The sequence below is a fragment of the Rhinolophus ferrumequinum genome, chromosome 21 (assembly GCF_004115265.2).
Source record: "Rhinolophus ferrumequinum isolate MPI-CBG mRhiFer1 chromosome 21, mRhiFer1_v1.p, whole genome shotgun sequence".
NCBI classification, from domain to species: Eukaryota; Metazoa; Chordata; class Mammalia; order Chiroptera; family Rhinolophidae; genus Rhinolophus; species Rhinolophus ferrumequinum.
Window position 1 is genome coordinate 45,878,613 of NC_046304.1, and position 19,747 is coordinate 45,898,359.

At 37.1% G+C, this 19,747-nt stretch overlaps 1 long non-coding RNA gene across 1 annotated transcript in view; it reads right to left on the reverse strand.

Annotated features, from left to right (window-relative positions):
• Nucleotides 1-5,481: 5,481 nt before the first annotated feature.
• LOC117013469 (uncharacterized) overlaps nt 5,482-19,747 on the reverse strand; it is a 32,985-nt gene continuing 18,719 nt past the window's right edge. Inside the window, exon 3 of the long non-coding RNA XR_004421339.1 lies at nt 5,482-5,646. This is a non-coding gene — a long non-coding RNA (uncharacterized LOC117013469). The remainder of the gene's footprint in view (nt 5,647-19,747) is intronic.

Below are 19,747 nucleotides of genomic sequence, written 5' to 3' on the forward strand. Positions count from 1 at the left end.
TTAATTTTTGGAGAAACTGCCACACTGTTTTTGATAGTGGCTGTACCATTGAACAGTCTCACCAGTAATAGAACATGGCCCACTTTTATTAGTTAATCATAATGTAAGTAGCAAGTGAAAAATAAATGTTTCCTGGAGGATTTCATTCCTGTGATAACCTTCTTTAACCACTAGGTGACACTGGTTTACCTGAGACAAAAATACAGATTTCGTTTTTCTTCCTGGAAACTAGTGAAAGTAACCAATCAGAGGATCAAGACATTGAGAAGAAGGAACTACCCAAACTAAATTTTAAGTGATCTGGTTCTTAAATTTAACTTTAAAAAATAAAGCCAACATCTTTCTTTCCTTGTGGATACACAGGACATCAAGAAATTTAAAATTACGTTACCTTTACATGACTGCCCATCTTGTACCCATCCCTACCCAAGCTTTATTTTCATTTCTTTTATTTTTATGGTCTAATAATACTATCATTCTAACCTAGTGAATTGGACTACTTGTTGTCCCCTATTTGTGCCCTCCACCCTCCCATCTCCTTATCTAAGCTTATGCTTTTCCCTCAAATTGGAAGAGCCAGCCTCTCTCCTAATACTTCCCCCTCCACTATTACTTTTAGAAATTACACTTATTCTTCAAGACACATTTGAACACCTCTTCCATGAATGTTTTTCTATTACTACCACAAGAAAATGCCTTCTTTTGATGCCTTTTTCGTTATTTTAACTAGCTTGGTATTTTGTTTAATAATACATGTAGCATGCATTGTTCTAGATCTATAGCCATCTCTATCGCATTTAAAGACCTTCTTCCTTATGATCATATATGAAGATTTCTTAATCCCTGTACTAAGTAGTGTGCCGGAGTGCAAAGACTACCTTAGTTATTTTTAAATTTCCTAAAATATTTAGCACAATATCATTTATTGAGTGTATTTAAATGGTAATATCCATAAGAATATTGCCAAAACTCTAAGAATAAAAAAATGAGACGATGGTTCTTAGTGATAATCTCTTGAATAATTTGGATGAAATTCATTAGTAAAATCTGTGGAACCAAAATCATCTTTCTACCTAGAAATGACAGTCATGGCGTAAGACTCCCACCTCCTCCAAATTTATAGAAATGATGAGTAGAGTATTATCTATTTAAAAATATAAAGCTGAGTTCAAAACTGAAAAAGCAAGCTTCAGATACCAGACATGAAGAAGAAATTCAAAGTCAAAGTAGTAAGGGCCAGGATCAGAGATTTTAACCCCATGCAAGACCAAGAAATGTGGCCATAAGGCCACTTAATGAGGAGCTAAAACTGAAATTCCTGTATAAATTAGGATCCTAAAGAGGTTTCCACTTTTTAAAGGCTAAGAAAGTTGCCAATCTTATCTTCTACCCAGTAGTCTAGATTGGGTACAGGTGGAGGATAATGATTCCCATGAAAATTAAAAGTTCTCATTTTACATTATCACCTACAAACAGAATCCCAAGCTTAGAAACAGAAAACTGCCAAGCCTCTAGAAAAGCAAATATAAAAATCCTTGATAAGGACACTTGCACAACAGAGGGTACAAAATAATCTCACAGGATAGACAATCTTCACTGAAGATGAGCTCTCAAAATTTGCACACTATGCAAGGGAACAATCCACCACAAGGGAGAGTCAGCAGATACATCAAACAGAAAAAAATTTGTGCCCAAATAACTTTAGTTACAGTTAATAAAACAACCTGAAACGACTACTAGTGAATAAAATGGTTAAGTATATAAAAGAAAATATAAAATACAAATAAAAATGAAAAAACAAGATGAAAAATAGAAATATTTGAAAAAGAATAGGACTTTATTGATTCATTAATTCTTTTAACAAATATTTACTGAACATCTACAAAGTTCTAACACTATTTTAGGTGCTAGAGATAAAATAGTGAAGACATACAAATTCCCTACTATGTATCACAGAGCTTATATTCTATTAAAAAAAAAAACTCACCAGATGGGTTAAACAGATGGACTAGAAAAAACAAAAGAGATGATTAGTAAACTGGGAAATAAATCTGAGGAAATTACCCAGGGGATTTTTTAAAATGGAGAATGTAAAAGCAAAGTTAAGAGATATGTAGGACAGAATAAGAAATCCAACGTAGGGGTGGCCAGTTGGCTCAGTTGGTTAGAGCACAGTGCTCATAACACCAAGGTCACTGGTTCGATTCCCACATGGGCCAGGGAGCTGCACCCTCCACAACTAGATTGAAAACAACGACTAGACTTGCAGCACCTTCCACAACTAGATTGAAGGAAGCTGCACTTTCCACAACTAGATTGAAAACAAGGACTTCACTTGGAGCTGATGGGTCCTGGAAAAACACACTGTTCCCCAATGTTCCCCAATAATAAAAATATTTTTTTTAAAGAAATCCAACATAAATCTAATAGAAGTTCCAAGAGATAATGAAGGGGAGGCACTATTCAAAGAGAAAACGGCAGAGAATTCCTCAGAAACAAAGAATAACATGATCCATGGAATAATGCGAGTCCTTAACAGGATGAATTTTTTAAAAGTCAATATCTGGACACTTCTAGGTGAAACTGAAGAAAACCAAACATAAAGGAAAAAACCATTAACAGCAAAGCTAAAAAAGAAGAAGAAAAAAATGGAAAGAAATAAAAAGAATACCTACAAAGTGCCTGGACTGACAAAAGAAATCTCATTGGTAAAAATAAGATTGAAATAACACTTTTTAAATGTAAGTAAATTAGTATTTACCCTCAAACTTTTTAGATACACCCACATACACACACACACACACAGTTTCTATTTTCTGAACCATTTGAGAGTAAGTTGCATACATTATACCTCTTTACCCCTAAATATTGTGATGTCTATTATCTAACAGCAGGGTGGTCTCCTACACATACATAAATAATTATTATTTTGCTTGCTTGTAAGAACATAAGCCGCAGGGGCACGAGCTACTTTTTTGTTGGTACCTGCTCTATCCCCAAGGGCTAGAATAGTTACCTGTCATTTATAGAACAGAGATAGGCAAACTTTTTCTGTAAAGGGTTAGAGATATATATTGTAGTCTTTGCAGGCCAAGAGGCAAAATCGGGGGTATTACATATAACGAGAGAAAACAAATTCTACAACATTTTAATTGCTATACTTTAAAATATAATAATAATAACTGAATGTGATTTTCTGGGTAGTACTGCAGAGCTGGATTAGGAAGGAGGCAAAGGGTTTGGCCAACAGAGATCAGTGAAGCAGAGACAAAACTGGGAACAAAACAGACAGCAGCTGTTGCTGGCAGCCCCACCCACATCTCCAATCCTCAACCCAATTGGGGTTCTCAAGTGTTCTGCTGTGCTCAAACTAACAGGACTGCAGGATGCTTTCAGGCAGTGGGAGTCTGGTGAGGGAGGATTTAGGAAAGATAAAATATGTCGATGAGCAGGGAGGAGGTAAAGGGCAAGAAGGTTAAATGCGGATTCTATAGTAATCAGTTAACTCTGCTGTTGGAGCAGGAAAGCAGCCATCCACAGTATGTAATGAGCATGGCTGTGGTCCAATCAGACTTTATTTATGGACACCAATATGTGAATTTTGTTCAATTTTCACATGCCACAAAATATGGTTTTTCCTTTTCTTTTAAATCACTAAAGTGTAAATATCATTCTTAGCTACTGGGCCATACACAACGGAATTTGGGCTGGATTTGGCCCTTGTAATAGATACTCAAATGGAAGGAATAACGGAAGTGTTAAAGGAAAACAAATTTTAATGGTGAAATCCTGAGTCACATACAAATACAAAATGAACATATGTGGAAGATTTTATTTAACTCATTAAGTAATGGAGGGATCAATAAGATGTTACAACTGGTTCAAAGAATTCAAGCAACGTACACATACATACACACAATCAAGAATGCGGAAGTGAATTCACTCATGGATGCAAAACTGGTCAAGACCCACATGCAATGACCATTTGTATTCCTCTGGACGAAATTCATTTGTATTTCTAGAGACAAGAATCATGTGCATGGTCCTAACTTTTCGCAATTTACAGAATTGTAAAGCAGTTCAAAGGCAACAAGAGGCACTGGACCTACATTCATAGCAACATTAGGGAAACTAAGACCACTTGCCCATTAAAAAATCCAGCATGATGAAATCCTGAGCACGTACTGGTTTCAAAGTCGTGTTTATACCTTGTGCTGCTTTGTAGGGAATGCTAAAAATGTATATCCAGTTTGTTTATAAAATATCATAACATTTTAATAATATGGTAGGCACAGTAACATATTCCAACCTCTCCATCCCAAAAAACTGCCTATAACCTAGAGGACTTCGTGTAGCATCGGGGGCAATAAAGTGGCTTTCAAAATATAGATTCAAATCACAGTTCCAAGACACACTGGCTGTGCTGTCTTGGGGAAATAAATTAACATGTCTGTTTCTTCACCTGTTAAATGGAAATAACAACAGTATTTCATAGGGTTGTTATGAGAATTAAATGATATACAAGTGGCATATGTAGCATACAGCCTGACACAGTAATCACACTAAGTGGTTATTATTTTTCCTTTAGATTGGGGCTTGATAATTTCTAATTTGTCTAAGACACATCGTTTTGGGCAGTCTTGATTAAAGCTGTGAGTTACTATTTTATGGCATGTTTGTATATTATTAGAGAAAGTTTCTTTTTCTGGGGGTATATCAATATATTTAATTCTCTAGCTCCTGGCTGACCTGTAGTGATGTGGAATTGCTGTAGCTCTCCTGAGCTACCTTTCTATCAGAGGTATATCTGTCAACAGAAAGAGGAGAAACACCACCTGATTTTCAATAGGAATCAAAATGTTCTTTGAGTCAGACACAAGTCCTTTCTAAAAGTCTTCACTGAAACTATGTGAATATTATTTTCCAGCATGCATTCAACTGTATCAGATCCTAACATAAGGAAACATCCTTTTCCTATATGACTATTTAAAAAACTGGCATTTTCCACACTATAATGGGCACAGAGGAAGTATTAAATTTAAATCTAATTTCATTCCAAGTAAATTATACACACCTAATTACATATTGTCTGTTCATTTTAAAGAGCATTAGACATTTAAGAAATTAGAATTGCCAAACCTGCATTTTTAAATTAAACAAAACAAGCATCACTGAAATTACTTTCTTTAGAACCACAAGAGTTTTTTGTTTTTGTTTTCCTGAAATAGAACATTTTTCTATATGAAGAACTGGCATTTTTATTCTATACCCTACCCACTCATCACTCTGCTGAAATTATATTTCCAATTCCTCAACTCAGTGGTTTGTTGGTTTGTTTTTTTCTTCTTTTTTTCTATTTATGGCAGATGAAAACCAACATAGATGCTATAAAAATAACCTTAAGATGCAAACTCAATGACCATGCTTTCTGGGCTGAGAGCATTTCTGTCTGGGTTTTCTGTAAAATAAATGTCTATTAAGATGAACTTTTGAAATATCTTTTCTTTGACATTGGATTGTCCTCTTCTGCCACTTGGTCAGCACAGGTGAATTTAATTTTCTCCTCTCTTCCATTATCAACGCTGCAGGCACCTCTTCCATGGAAAATCCAATCAGCTTGAAGAGGACCGAACTGCCCTTGAAATGCTAAAATGAGGAAAACAGCTTGAGAATGTTGTGAGGCAAGACACACTGACGTGAAAGATATTTTCATTTCCACTCACTTGGTGCCAACTCAGGGCAAAGTTAGGAAAACAGTGCTTGATGTGCTGTAAAGTAATACTGAATGGAACAGGTGAGTTCGGAATGGAGTAAGAATGGAAAAGTGAGTCAGAGAAAGTCACAACACTGTAAATGTATCCTTGAGATAACTGTCAGTGGCAATAATTGGCAAATTTCTGTTACTATTTAATAGTACATTAACTTATGCTAAAAATATTTGCATTCTCCACAGAGCACAGTATGCTGTTCTCAGTATAAAAATAGATGGGAAAACGGAATTTAGTCCTTAATTCCATTCTATCTCTTAAGTCAGTGATTTCTATTGCAACCTGAAGAAGAAAAATTATTGTACATGAAACATGTAACACTTTCTGGTGCGTAGTGGGGAAAAGAGAGTGTTCTGATAGTAAGGCCTTATTTAAAAGCATGATAAAAAGTTACTGAGACAATATAGTTTCTATTTCTATAGCAATTTTTCTGTATTAACTATTTTCTAACAAAAGTGACACCTTTTTGTTGTTGTTGTTGTTGTTGTTGTTGTGTTTTGCAAAATAGCTGAAGGCTTTAAATTGAAAAGAGCCTAGTATATCCTAGGTCTTTGATTGTTGATCCTATTAATAAATGGCTTCTTAGCTTTTCCTTTCCATAGATGTAAAAATGGAGACAATAAAATGATGGAAAGTTTTGAAATTTTTCTTTATGTGTTTGTTTACTTTGTTTTGGGATTCCTGAGTGGACATTTTTATCTCTATGAAATATTACTTACACTGGGAATTTCAAAATACAGTGGTACATCCATGAAGCCATGCCATGGAAGCAAAGTCTATTTTGAAGAAATAAAACTTTAAAAGAATGAGCTTCACAAAACTTTAAGAGAATAGATGATAGATACATATACAGATAGATACATAGACAGATAGATGATAGATAACAGATAGATAGGAGATAGATAGATAGATAGATAGATAGATAGATAGATAGATAGATAGATAGATAGATAGAGAGATAGATGCTGTTTCCCGAAAATAAGACCTAGCCGGACCATCAGCCCTAATGCGTCTTTTGGAGCAAAAATGAATATAAGACCCGGTCTTAATAATTATTTTACTATAAGACCGGGTCTTATAATAATTTTTGCTCCAAAAGACGCATTAGAGCTGATGGTCCGGCTAGGTCTTATTTTCGGGGAAACACGGTAGATAGATAGATAGATAGATAGATAGATAGATAGATAGATAGATAGATAAATAGACAGACAGACAGATAGATGATAGATCTTTAAAAAAATTGAATGTACTGTTGAGGATATAGAGTTCCTTATACGAGTATACCGTTGGAATAATATATATTGGTAACACCTTTACGGAAAGTAATTTATCAATACGTATCAATAACTTTTAAAATATTTGTATTAGTCTGCTCAGGCTGCCATAACAAAATACTATAGACTCGGTGATTTAACAGAAATTTATCTCCCAGTTCTGGAGGCTGGGAAATCCAAGATTGAAGCACCAGCACAGTCAGTTTCTCCTGAGAGCTCTCTTCCTGGCTTGTAGAATGCCACCACCTCTGTGTGTCTTCATGTAGGACAGAGAGAGAGAGAGAGAGATTTCTCTCACTTATAAGGCTGTAATCCTATGGAATTAGACCCCACCTTATGACCTCATTTAACCTAATCACCTCCCAAAGGCTCCATCTCCAGATACAGTCACATTGGGACTAGAGCTTCAACTTGCGAATTTTAGAGGGGTACAATGCAGTCCATAGCGATGCTATTCCCCGTTGACCCCGTAATTCAACTTGTAGGGATCTATCCCGTGTTGTGAAATGAGGTGGCAGAGTGGGGAGTCGTAATGTAGGGGAAATAGCCCTAGATGAAGGTTTAAAAACCTTCATAAGATATTATTTTAATTAGATTTTATTTTATATCATAAACTGTAATTAGGTAAAGAAATTTTATTTTAATAAGATTTTATTTTATATCATAAACTATAATTAGGTAAAGAAAACACCATGTTCAAAAAATATTAATAGTTGAGTGTGTTCTGGTCCAACACAAGGCAGAAAATTATTAATAATCAATTAAAGTGCTTTTCTGAAGTTTTTCTAACGATGGGAAAACCTGTGTTATATTTTAAAATATAGGATGAAAAGTTAGTTATGTACTATGATATCAACTATGTAAAATAGATGTATCAATGCATAGAGAAAATCATTAAGGAATATATAACAAAACATTAACAGTGAGTATGTCTGGGTAGCAGGATTATACCTAATTTTTTTTTCAGATTTTCTATGATAAGCATGTAATATGTTGATAATATAAAAAATCTTTTTCAAAGTAAACAAACATGGAAATGCAGCATAAAGCAAAGACAGGAGAGCTAAATGTGCATTATTACCCACCAACTATCTTAATAAGAGTAATTAAATAATTTTACAATAAAATCTTATGTAAATAACTTAGGACTTTATTTTTACTTCTGTCTTTTCCTATAAACCCAAAAGGGGCATTCGATTCTTATTCCATCCACGTTTACATGTTGCAGGTAGGAAAATAAGAACTTCTATTTCTGATTATTCCCTAATGTTGGATTATTTAAATTACAATCTGTAAATCTAATTTATTTTTCTCTCAGATGAGTCTATTGAGTGGAACACACAAACAAACCATTTTTGTTTTGTATCTAACATTTTATATCTTGCCTTATTTCCAAGTGAGAGATCGTCAAAATTTCTAAACACAGTTAAATTTCAGGCTTCAGTGAAATTAAAAATGAACCTGGTCTTACTGTGCTGAAGAAAGCTCTTTTCTGCTCCATCTCCGTAAGTTTGATGGGAGTGTTTGCTTACTTCCCTCACCAGTAATTTATAGTCTCTATTTACTTATTGTTATTTTGTTCATGCCAATCTAAAGAAGTAGTTCAGTGGGTTTCCAGGACTTTCCCACTGTTGAAGTAGGTGAGATGGAACTATGTTGATTACTAGTCTTGGCATTTTACTAACCTAAGTAGCTAAGGAAAAACAACTCTTAACAAATTGATTTGTGTGTGCGTGTGTGATCTTGACTTGATTTTTTTTTTTAATTTAAATATTATAGTGCTCAGGTTAGCTATCTGTTGGATTAAATGTCAGGCACATCTTTACTAAATCAGTGTTCAAGTCTGTAATTGATGTAATCTCTTTCATAATATATCCTTAAGGCAAGGGAATACTTTGAATTAAAAAGAGAATGTCAGTTGATGAGTATGTCTTTTCAGAGAATGTCTCCTTGAAGATATATTGAATCAAAAAATAATCAGCTTGGTGAAGACTTACAGTTAGAGAACATATTTGTAATTTAAAAATAAACATGCCATTTGTGTAATTAAGCAACGTGAGTTTGTCACATTTGCCCTAATGGGAGAAAATAGGTTTTCTGATACCAACATAATCTCTGATCTTACCCTGATCTATGATCTTAGGGAATTTTCCTAACTGATGTTTGCTTGGTTCATTTTTATCTTAAAGGGGTGATTCATTAAGAATAACATACTTAAAGATAATTTTAATATGCTAGGTTTATTTTTTGTTTATTTTAATAATACTCTAAAGAAAGTCCTAGTTTCTCTCTTCTTCCCTGAGCCTGCCAACAACCAGCTTTATGATTTGGGGCAAATTTTTAACCTCGGATTCTTTTGTCTATAAAATATGAAGTTTGATCTGCAGTGTTTGATCCAGATCTACTATTCTGTGATTATTTGCTTTATTTAAAGCAATAGTTTGAATTTTCCAAAGATAAAAGATCTTATCCACATTAAGCTGATCTTTTATTCCTCTGTATAGAGTGCTAAAATCTATGAAGGTGGAATAAAATTGTCAGGAAAACACTGAAATAACAACAGAGAAAGAATTTGAAATGGACAAAGAGTACTGAGTGTCCTATTTAGAACATCCTTCTGGGTTAGCTCTACCTTTCATTGTTCTTGAGCTATTTTATAACTCCATAAGATGTAAAATATTAATAGTAATTCCAGTTCTGTTTGTCCATAGATATGCAAATTATGTCCACTGAAATGCAATTGATTATTGCCTTTGGATAGTAACCTGTTGTATACTTATTTGTAAATTTATTTCTGCAATCCTAATTGCCTACATATGTGGTAGTTCTTTGAAATCTCTTTTGAATCATTTCTAACATCTTATTGGTTTCCTCATTAATTAATAAGTTAAATAAAATCTTGGACATGTATTCATTTTATATTTGTACTAGGATCATGATTTTTTTCTGTAATTTCTTTTTTTAAAAACTTTATTGGGGTGACAATTGTTAATAAAATTATATAGATTTCAGGCATACAATTCTGTATTACATCACCTATAAATCCCATTGTGTGTTCACCACCCAGTTCTCCTTCCATCACCATATATTTGATCCCCCTTACCTTAATCTCCCACCCCCCACCCAGGATCATGATTTTAACTTTAAAAAATTGTCCTTTAATTTACCTAACTCATTAGATTACTGGGAGGATTGAAAAAGATGATGCATGGGAAGCTCTTGGCAACCTGTCTGAGACATAATGATGATGATTCATATTTAGTCTACTGATCAAGTGAGTTTTGATTCTAGTTCACAAGTGTCTTCTTCACAGCTAATTGGTAAGAATTCAAAATCACATAAAGGTTAGCTGAGATAGTTTGAAGATAATTAACACTACAGTATACTTGAGAGAAGGACTTATGTATCACACATACATATATTTTGGTATAAATGTTGAAATATCCGTATCTCACTTAAAATCATGCCTTGATTTCATATTACTTTCAAAATTTGTGAAGGGGCTAGCAGAGATTTAGTTGACCCCTGAAGTGCCTAGAGAATACAGAGGCTCAAGAAAACCACCTGGTAAAACAAGTAGTAGAATTTGAAGAGAACCAACTTCTCACTGCTCACAGTTCTGCCACTTACAAAAGTTACCCATGTGCTAATTAGTTAACAAAATAGCCTTTGTCCCCCTGGGGGAAAATACAAGATGGAATGGTAAATAAAAGAATGAAAATAAGGGAGTAAAAATAACGTCCAACTGCCCTTTATTTATTTCTCCTCCTAGCCTACATTACCACCAAAATAGATAATCTTTGCAATGAAAAGAAGTGAAAGATATTTTATTTCGGTATGTATTTCTAAGTTACTCCACTGAATAAATAAACCTGAGCTGGTTATGGTTAAAGATACAGTTTGAATAAATCAGGAAGGAATCCTGATTAAGACTTATTACACACTGGAACAGGTTTTATAAGAATAAAAATCGCCTTCATCAAGCAGAGTGAACAGAAGATTAAGTGAGAAGAGTTGACGTGGCAGGAAAAATGTCCTCAAAGAATTTTTCTCTCTCCTTAAATACTCCCTATGTGTCAGGTACTATTTTAGCCAGAAAAATCTCTGCCCTCGTGAAGCTTACCGTGGTAGGGAGCAGGTAACAGGGGAGACAGTGAGTAAAATGAAATAAATTATATTAGAAAGTAATAGGTGCTATGGAGAAAAATAAAACAGCAAGAAGGGAAAGGACTGAGGGCTGTATGGTATAAATAGCTTGGTCGGAGAAGGTCACTTTGACGGGATATTGGAGCAAAGATTTAAAAAAGAGAAGGAGCGAGCACTAAGGATGTGGTGTGGGATGGGGGAGGGGAGACTTTCAGGTAGAAGACCCTGAGGCAGGTAAACAGCTGATGTCCTTGGGGAATAACAAGGAGGCCAGCTGGCCTCAGCAGAATGAGCAGAATGAGAATGGATAAGGTCAAGGAGGGAAAGGAGCGAGTGTGAAGGGAGAGGACCCAGTGAGCCAGTGTAAGCTCTTGGGCTTTCACTCTCAGAGAGATTGGGGTGTTAAAAATTCTCTTTATGGAGAATTAAAAAAAATAAAATGATATGACCTGACTTCCTTTTTAAAAGGATCACTAGGGGGAAAAAGTCAGCAACTTCAATCAATAATGAAAGGCTCAACAAGAAATAAGAGTCTCCAGAGAAAAACCAAAAAGGCTCTAAACTACTCCTATGACTCTTTTGCTCAGTGCCCTACTTCCAAAAAGCCATATTGAAAATTTTCCTCCCCAAATCTCAGGACAGCCAAGTTGAGTTTGTTCATTCACTTTTTTCTCTTTGAACTGAGGATTAGTACAACGGTTTATTTGGGGTTTGGAACCCAGTTCTAATGTGTGTGTTGGGTTTTATCCCCATACAACCATGCAATACTCAGGATACCAGCTGAATGTTTTAGAATTCAATTCTGACACTATCTACCTAGAGATACCATGTTTCCGTAAAAACAAGCCCTAGCCGGACAATCAGCTCTAATGTGTCTTTTGGAGCAGAAATTAACATAAGACCCGGTCTTATTTTACTATAAGACCCGGTATAATATAATGTAATGTAATGTAATGTAATATAATATAATATAATATAATATAATATAATATAATATAATATAATATAATATAATATAATATAATACGGGGTATAATATAGTATAATATAATACCGGGTCTTATATTAATTTTTGCTCCAAAAGACGCACTAGAGCTGATTGTCCGGCTAAGTCTTATTTTCGGGGAAACATGGTAGCATCAGATTACCTTCCACAAGTAAAGGGCTCAGTCCCACAAGCCCAACCTCCGCTTCAGACTCCAGTCATAAATTCAGGTTGTTACCTGTGCTTCTGACTGACTAGCTATAAATCAGAGGTTCCCCTGACCCCCTCCTGGGGTTTAATTTGCTAGAGCCGCTCACAAAACTCAGGAAATCTATTTACTCACTAGATTACCAGTTTATTACAAAGGATGTTAAAGGATACGAGTCAACAGCCAGATGAAGAGATACAGAAGGCAAGGTCCTGAACAAAGAAGCTTCTGAGCTCGCGGAGTTTGGGGCCCAGCACGATGGCCCAGGGAAGTTTTCTGGGTCACCAACCTGGAAGCACTCTGAACCTTTTTCTTTTTGGGTTTTTATAGCATGATTGATGAAATCATTGGCCACTAGTGACTGAGTCCTCCTGCCCCTCTCCCCCTCTCAGAAATCAGGGGATATTCTCTGTTGGTCCCCCTGGCAACAAGTCCCCATTTTCAGGTGCTTTCCAAAAGTCACCTCATTAACATAAACCCAGTCATGGTGGAAAGGGACATGTTATGAATAATAAGACACCCATTTCACCTTTATGACTCCGAAGTGTTTGCAGAAACGGAGGACAAGCGACCAAAATTATAACAAAAGATGCTCCCATGGCTCTTACTGCTTAGAAAATGCCAAGGATTTTGGGAGCTGTGAGCCAGGAACTGTGGATGGAGACCAAATATATATGAGAGATACATTTTGGTTATCTCAATGACCAAATCTATTTATTTCCCATAAATCACAACATCGCAGTATTGTTGGAGGCAAGGGAGTGAGGTAGAGAAATGAACAATGAAACTCACGCTCTCTGGTGGACACAGTGGTTCCAAGGCCACACTCTGAATCAAGAGAAAGGGTCCAAAGGTTGAATAAACAGGTGTAATGCACTGTGGCAAAAACACCAAGAAGTCATCACATTGCATCCGGTGAGACAGAGGCACTAAAAGCTTTAGCAAAAGCAATAGCTTGGTAACTGTAAATACAATGGGGGGTAAGGGGGAGAGATAATATAGCATGCAAGAGGCACAGAGCCACCTTAGAGGGAAACATGGCTCAAGAACAGAATAAAAAGGGGTAATATTGACTTACAGAAAACCATCACAAGGCCCAATACAACATAATTACAGAACTAAGTAAAAACAAAATGTAAATAACAATAGAATAGACACTACTGAGAATTGAATTACCGATATAGAGGAGCTTCAGATAATCAAAGTGAATGCATATAAAAAATACAGAGAATAAAGGAATACATGACGTTAAAAGATCCAGAATACAGACCAAGATAATGTAACACCGTGTTTCCCAGAAAATCAGACCTAGCCGGACAATCAGCTCTAATGCGTCTTTTAGAGCAAAAATTAATATAAGGCCCGGTATTATATTATATTGTACTATATATTATATAATATTACATATTATATTACATTATACCAAGTCTTATAGTAAAATAAGACCAGGTCTCATATTAATTTTTGCTCCAAAAGACGCATTAGAGCTGATTGTCCGGCTAGGTCTTATTTTCAGTGAAACACAGAAGAATAATTTCTCTCCATAAAATAGGGACCCCATCAGATGGTACAGAAGATGTATTTAAAAATATTATTCAAGAAGACTATATTATGGGGGAGGGAGGTTATCACTTGCTGAGGGATATAAATGATAAATGTCTAACTATTACATTGTTTTGTACATGTGAAACTAATTTAAAAAAAAGAGAGGAAAAAAAAGACTGTATTATAAAGAACACATCTCCAAATTAAAAAGGACACATTGTTTCCCTAGTTAATCTGATAGAGAATGCTCAAATCCAATAATATAATGACTGAATCTCAAGGACAGAATTCTTCAGGCATTCGGGCAGAACAAACAAATCACCTTCAAGAGGAGAGAAATAAAGCTGGTGTTAGATTTCTCTACAGCAGCATTCAGGATCCAGATAATAAAGCAGAGTCCACAAACGTGCTACTCAAAGTGGGTCCACAGGTGAGTAGCCTGGGCAATACCTGGACACTTCTTAGAAATGCAGGATCTCAGGCCCAAAACCTGACCTACTGAATCTGCATTTTTAAAAAGTCCCCAGGAGATTTCTATGCATATTACAGTTTGAGAATTAGTAACCTACAAAGCTCTCACCGAAAGAAAAGTGTTGTCAGGAATATTCTATTTCAGTTAGTATGTCATTTTATTTAAAAGGTCAAATTTTCAATCGTGAAATTATTTAGGGAAATAGTACCCATGAGCCTTTCTGAAGGCTTGATAACAAAATTCAGATGTCTCAAAGAATTCAGGAACAAAGAAGCAAGAAGTGAAAGCCTGGTGTTAACTTTGAATCTATTTGAGCAGAGAGCAAAACAACCAAGAGAATTATAGTTAAAGAACAGAGTGTGGATGCAGTAACCTGGAGGACGTAAACGTGATGTCATTCACAACAGGGAAAATGGGAAGAAGAATATCCCTATCTTTCATAGCATACAGTTGATACTTTTTAAATTTGAAGCATGTAATGTTTTTAAAAAGCATAATGACTCCAATATCTTAATGTTTTTAATGTTTACACTTGTGCTTTTTGAAAATTAACCTTTTAAGACATATTTTAGGAAATGAGTTTTCCTGTGGTAAGGAGACGTGTGAAGTTCAACAATTTCAATTTCACTTCCTTTTATTTTTCTTACATTAAATTCAAGAGAATAGAATATTTTCATTACAACAGTATTTACAGTTACCATTTTTACAAAAGTATTTTGATCTTTTTCTCTTTCCATCTACCCATCCACCATCAATATTTTATCTATGTGTGAAAAAGTGACATAACACAAGTTTTTAAATGCTCATATTTTTGCATTTCTTTCTCCTTAAAATTAGTCCAAAAGAGCATGAATAATTTTCAAAAGTAATACAGCAAAATAAATATGAGAGGATATAAATAATAGTGAATTACAGGTGATGGAAATAAAGTTGATTCTTTTTTCTTGGATTTTAATGTATTTTTTTAGTTCAAAAAAAAACTTTAGCCAAGATTTACATCAGAGCATCAAAGACGCTTTTGGATTTCTTAGTACTGAGCCACCCTTGCATTCCTGAGATAAACTCCCTTTAGTCATAATGTATTGTCTACTGGTCCACTACTGTATGCAATATTGAAAATAGCTAGCGATCCCTTCATCTATCTCTTCTTATTTCTCCTCAGTTACCTAATATCTGATTCTAAGTCTTTTTAGTTCTAAGACCACTGAGAACATCAGCAAGCTTTGTCTACCTTTTATATGAAATCCAAATTTTTCACCATTTAAAATACGTAATTTTTCAATATCTACAGTATAATACTTTCTCCCTTGTAACTGTTATTGATTCTTAGTACTAAAAGTTAAGTATATACTTAATGCTCACCACCAGTCTTTCTGTCAGTATCTTCCCAGTCTTATTTCTCGTCTGGAGCTCACGCTAGTACATTCTTCAGAAAGAGATTTAACTATCTATCTGTCTCTTTCTCTCCCTTCCTCCCTCCATCTTCAAGTTCACTAATTATTTCTTCTGTCTTCTCCATTTTTCTATTGAGGCCATCCATAAATTTTATATTTATATTTATATAATATTCATATCTTATATTGCATTATTGTTTAAAAATCTCTTTGCTTCTCTTTTACATTTCTATACATTTCTTGTATTTCGACTCCCTACGAGCATGTTCCCTTTTGCCTCATTTCATATAGTTACAATAGTTGCTTTTAAGTCCCGGTCTGATAATTCTAATTCTAACATCTTGGGGTTGGCAACAGTTGACTGTCTTCTCCATTGAAAATGGACCACATTTTTATGGCTCTTTGTACATAGCATAATTTTGCATGGTATCCTGGAAAATGTCGATTCTGTTCTTTTCCGCCAGTGTTGATATTTACGTTTTTGTTTTGCTTTTTTAAAAACTTTTTATTTTAAATGTGTTTTTCCAGGACCCATCAGTTCCAAGTCAAGTAGTTGTTTCAATCGAGTTGTGGAGGGCGCAGCTCACAGGGGCCCATGTGGGGATCGCACCGGTAACCTTGTTGTCAAGCACACTGCCGCATTCTAACCAACAGAGCTAACCAGCAGCCCTGATATTTATGTTTTCATAGGCAATTGACTGGATTCAACTCACACTGCACATTGTCACATCTTTGCTGGGTGGTGCTTCAGTTAAGACTGCCTTCAATTTGTTCTGTGCCTAATCCCAGGGTGAGCCAGAGACTTGGCAGGTTTTCACACAGATTTTGGAGTCCTGCATCTGTCATTCTCTCCTTCCTGAGGTTCTCTCTTCAATCTCTGGAAGCTCTGGTTGCCCTGAGCCCCTTCCCTGGTTCACCCAACCAGAAAGATGGGAGCTTTCTATTAGAGTTTCAGCCTTTCTACCTTCCAACAGAACTGCAGACTCCTTAAGGGTAAAGGTACAAAAACAGAAACAGGAGGCTCACACCAAACCAGACACATCCTTCAACTAGAGAGACTCTCTTCCAAAATCTGCCTGCTTTTGCTTGTTGTTTTTTGCATTTTGCTCAGTATTTATCTGAAGGCAGGCCAGGTGGGGTGGAACTCCCCCATGTTCAAAGCAGAACTTCCCTGGAAGGGATCTGTGGTTCACTAGTTTTGTGAGTTTATTTAGATTTCATTTCTCAAGAGTCATCAGAAATGATTAGACCTGGGGCCGGCCCGGTGGCTCAGGCGGTTGGAGCTCCGTGCTCCTAACTCCGAAGGCTGCCGGTTCGATGCCCACATGGGCCAGTGGGCTCTTGACCACAAGGTTGCCGGTTCGACTCCTGAAGTCCCGCAAGGGATGGTGGGCTCTGCCCCCTGCAACGAAGACTGAACACGGCACCTTGAGCTGAGCTGCCTCCCGGATGGCTCAGTTGGTTGGAGTACAGGCTCTCAACCACAAGGTTGCCAGTTCGATTCCTCAAGTCCCGCAAGGGATGGTGGGCAGCGCCCCTGCAACTAAAGATTGAACATGGCAACTTGAGCTGAACTGCCACTGAGCTCCTGGATGGCTCACTTGGTTGGAGCGCATACTCTCAACCACAAGGTTGCTGGTTCGATGGCCACAAGTGATGGTGGGCTGTGCCCCCTGCAACTAGCAACGGCAATTGGACCTGGAGCTGAGCTGCGCCCTCCACAACTAAGACTGAAAGGACAACAACTTGAAGCTGAACGGCACCCTCCACAACAAAGATTGAAAGGACAACAACTTGACTTGAAAAAAAGTCCTGGAAATACACACTGTTCCCCAATAAAGTCCTGTTCCCCTTCCCCAATAAAATCTTAAATAAATAAAAAAGATTAGACCTTGTTATCCTAAAAATAAAAGGCCTTTTAAAGTGAGAGGCAACCAGCATTTGAGACCAAAGAAATAGCTATTCTGGAAGTATTAATTCAGGCAAATGTCCAAGTAATGTTCCGATTAGGAGAAAAAGACAAGGGGTATTTAAGAGAAAGGGAAGGGGAATAATTACATCAATAGAAAGAAGGCATTTCTATTGGTGCAGATAGCTAACACTGTGATGCTAATTCTAAACAATGTTTTTAAATTTTCAGTCTGGGAGCCATTAGTATAGTAGTTATATCTGCTTTCTTGTTATCCTTGCAAACAGTTCTTTGGGACACAGCGTTGCTTTCGGTGCAGTCTGTCGTGCAGGGTGTCAGGCGGGGTCTCTGGTCATGCTCCCCACGTAAGAACGCAGGACATGGTGAGGCCAAAAAGGAACACCCCCGGAGCCATAGATAGGGGAGTCATACCACTATAGTCTTGCTGGCGGCTGGGTTGGAGACACAGGAAGCAGGAGCCACACTTTCCGCAACCTGCCATCCACTTCTCTCTGCCAACCAACCTCACTTGCTAGCTACAATCCACTTCTCTGCAATCCACAATCCACACTCCACGGCTTGCTAACTCAGCCACCATCTTCTTGCTAGCCCCCACTTTTGCTGCTAGCGTAGCCACAGCAGTTATATTAGTGGCCAATGGCTCACTGGTTACAGCTGACGGCCAACTAGCCACAGCTGATGGCCATCCAATCACAGTTGATGGCCATTTACTACCTGAGCCGGCACCTTTCTATGTGAGGCCAAGAGCCTGGAAACTGCACTCCTGGCTCTGTCCCCACATAGTCCAAAGGGTTTTTTGTTTTGTTTTTGTCCTGTTTTAACATTCCAAAGGTTTGAGGCATAAAATGTGCAAAGCAGTTCCTCTGGGACGGATGGCAGTTTCTGACTTCATTTTAAAGTGGCTCCATTTATATTATTCTTTTACAACCTTAGCTTATCATGGCCTCTTAATTACACTCATGAATTGAATACAGCAGGATCCTTTCTAGTTTGGGCTGCTGTCCTCAGTGAGTACCTGTTCATGGTTTGGGGATCCTCCAGTTCCCAGGGTCGTCAGATGCCATATTACTTCCCTTGATTCATCCCACACAGATGTTGATTCCACATGGACCTTGCAGGTTTGGCTGCTGAAACAAATTACCACAAACTGAGTGGCTCAGAACAACAGAAATGTATTCTCACACAGTTCTGCAGGCCAGAAGTCTGAAATCCAGGTGTTGGCGGGGTCAGCTCTCTCTGAAGGCTTCCTTGCTTCTACCTGGTTACTGGTCATTGCCGACAATCCTTGGCTTGTAGAAGCATCACCCCAATCTCTGCCTCTGTTCTCACATGGCCTTCTTCCTGTTTCTTCTGTGCACTCAAATTTCCCAGCTTTATAAGGATACCAGTCATTGGATTAAGGCCCATATTAATCTAAAATGACCTCATCATAACTTGATTGCACTTGCAAAGACCATATTTCCAAATAAGGTCAAATTCACAGGGGTTAGGACTTGAACATTTCTTTTTGGGAACTTACAATAGGTGGTTTGCCCTCAACAGATCATACTGGGAGTACAAGAGATGGAGATAACTTGTGTGGGGACAGAGCCCCAAAAAGCAGTTTCCAGGCTCTCGGCCTCACATAGAAAGGTGCTGGCTCAGGTAGTAAATGGCCATCGACTGTGATCAAATGGCCATCAGCTGTGGCTAGTTGGCCGTCAGCTGTAACCAGTGAGCCATTAGCCATGAATATAACTGCCGTGGCTAGGCTAGCAAAAAAGGGGGGAGCTATCAAGAAGATGGTGGCTGAGTCTGCAAGCAGCACAGTGAGGGTTGAGAATTGTGTTGCTCCTGGTACCTGTGTCTCCAACCCAGCCGCCAGTGAGAGTATAGTGGTATGACTCCCCTACCTATGGCTCCGTGGGTGTTCCTTTTTGGCCTCATCATGTCCTGCGTTCTTATGTGGGGAGTGGGACCAGAGACCCCGCCTGACACCCCAGACGACAACTTGTAATCTAGTTTCTTACAGAGGTCACCTGCAGA